Consider the following 2,891-nt stretch of genomic DNA (forward strand, 5'->3'; position numbering starts at 1 on the left):
GCAGGACCTCCAATGATGTTGGAGGACAAGCTCTCCCCATCTGATGCAGGACCTCCAATGATGTTGCAGAAGCAGGACTGAAAACAGTAGTGGTCCATGAGCCGAGTCCAGAAGTTTCCCAGGAAGAGAACCTGCCTTCCAGAAGGCTCTCGGTCCACTGCCAGTGAGGGAGCTGGCACGAGACACCCTGGTGCTCTCTCCTGATGAGGGAGCAGGATGCCCATCATCAGGTGGTCTAGGAGCCAGTTCTGCAGGCTGGCGTGGATCGTCCGCTCCCGTCACCTCTAACTTGGGTCCTGGCTGTGAAGCTGCAGCAGGAGAAAAGTTCACCAACATGACCGTCTTTCCTTGTGCCTTTCTACTGACAGGAAATACGATGCTGCCAGGAAGCTAGTTCCCAAGACGTCCACCCCAGATGTCCTCCCAGACAGCGAGCCCCCTTGGACCAGAGTCTGAAATGACTCTGAGCTCTGGCCCAACCCAGCTCTGGGGTCCTCCCTGGATGACCCTGCCCATGTCCTCCTCACAAGCTCATATGCAGACATGCCCAGTCTTCCTCATTCCCAAGCTCTGCCTTGATGGTGGCATCATCGAGGTCCTGCTCAGAGTCACAAACACACTGGGGTGAGGCAGAGGAGGGACATACTGTCAGAGGTTGTCCCCGACCCACCATGAGGTTTAGGGTCCTGTGGCAGCAGATGGGACCCAATTGCCTCCAGCAGAAGATGGGGATCAGCTTTCAGAGTAGAATGTGAGCTTGAGGTGATCCAACATTAGGGACTTCAATGCATTTTTTGGCTATTAAAAATGTTGTTGTTGTTGTTGTTAGGTGCCATCGAGTTGGAATCAACTCATAGTGACCCCATGCACAATAGAATGAAACACTGCCCGGTCCTGTGCTAATTTCACAATTGTTGCTACATTTGAGCCCATCGATGCTGCCACTGTGCCAATCCATCTAGTTGGGGGTCTTCCTCTTTTCCTCCGACCCTCCACTTTACCAAACATGATGTCCTTCTCCACGGACTGGTCCCTCTTGATACTATGTCCAAAGTATGAGAGATGAAGTCTGACCATCCTGGCTTCCAAGGAGCATTCTGGCTGCACTTCCTCCAACACAGATGGGTTTGTTCTTTTGGTAGTCCACAGTACTTTTAATATTCTCCTCCTATGCCATTAAGGAGCTCTGGTAGCGTAATGGTTACAAATTGGTCTGTGAACTGCAAGGTCAGCAGTTCAAAATTAGCAGCTGTTCCATGGGAGAAAGATGAGGCTTTCTGCTCCTGTAAAGATTTACAGCCTCAGAAACCCTGTACAGGGTCGCTATGAGCTAGAACCGACTCCATGGCACACAGCCACTACCACCACGCCATTAACTCAAATTCATCAATTCTTCTACGGCCTTCCTTATTCATGGTCTAGCTTTTGCATGCATATGAGGTTATGACCCATGGCTTGGGTCAGGCGCACCTTAGTCCTCAAGCTGACATCTTTGCTCTTCAACACTTTAAAGAGGTCTTGTGCAGCAGATTTGCCTAATGCAATACATCATTTGATTTCTTAACTGCTGCTTCTTAAGTGTTGATGCTTGATCCAAGTCAAAACGAAGTCTTTGATAACTTCAGTCTTTTCTCCATATATCTTGATGTTGTTTATTGGTCCAGTGGTGACAATTTTGTTTTCTTGATGTTGAGATGCAATCCATACTGAAGGCTGTAGTCTTTGATCTTCATCAGTCAGTATTTGAAGTCCCCTTCGCTTCCAGCAAGCAAGGTTGTATCATCTGCATATTGCAGATTCTTATGAGTCAAGTATTATAATGAAATGTGCAAAGACCTGGAGTTAGAAAACCAAAAGGGAAGAACACCCTCAGCACTTCTCAGTTTGAGGGAACTGAAGAAAAAATAAGAGCCTCAACTTGTAATATTGGAGAATTCTGTGAGCAAAATGGGGAAATGGTATGGCGCTGTGGCTTAATGCGCTGGACTGCAAACTTGTTTGAACTGCAAGGTTGGAAGTTCAAGCTCACCAAGCTGCTCCTTGGAAACCCTACACAGGGTTGCTTTGCATCAGAACCAACTTGACAACACTTAGCAACAACATGGGCAAAATATTGAATGTTGCAGAAAGCGCAAGAGAAGATGGAAGGAATACACAGAGTCACTGTAGCAAAGACAAAAAGAAAAGAGGTCACTGTTGAAATCATTTTAAGAGGTAACATGTGATCAAGAGTCAAAGATCCTGAAGTGAGAAGTCCAAGGTGCACTGAAGGCATTGGCAAAGAACAAGGATCTGGGAACTGAGAACACAAACTGAAATCTTTCAACAAAATGATGCAGCGCTAGAGGCACTCACGGATCGATGCCAAGAAATCTGGAAGACAACTACCTGGCCAACTGACAGGAAGAGATCCATATTTGTGCCCATTCCAAATAGAGGTGATCCAACAGAATGTGGAAGTTATTGGATAATATCATTGCGATTGCATGCAAGTAAAATTTTGCTATAGATAATATGAAAATGGCTGCAAACACACATTCATGGATAACTGCCAGAGGTTCAAGTCAGATTTAGACAAGGACACGGAACAAGGGCTATCACTGCTGATGTCTTATGGATCTTGGCTAAAGCAGAGAAGACTAGAAAAATGTTTATCTGTGTTTTATTGAATATGCAGAGGCTTTCAATTGTGTGGATCATGACTACCTATGGACAACATTGTGGAGAATGAGTGTTCCAGAACACTTGATTGTGTTCATGAGAAACCTGTACATAGACGGACGGAGAGGCATTCAAACAGAACAAGGGAACCCCGAATGGTTTAAATTACAAATACTACCTCCCCTTAAACACACAGTGTCCCTATGAGCCTTCACCTGCAAAACAGAGCT

This window comes from Chrysochloris asiatica, unplaced genomic scaffold (genome assembly GCF_000296735.1).
Source record: "Chrysochloris asiatica unplaced genomic scaffold, ChrAsi1.0 scaffold00056, whole genome shotgun sequence".
Lineage (NCBI taxonomy): Eukaryota > Metazoa > Chordata > Mammalia > Afrosoricida > Chrysochloridae > Chrysochloris > Chrysochloris asiatica.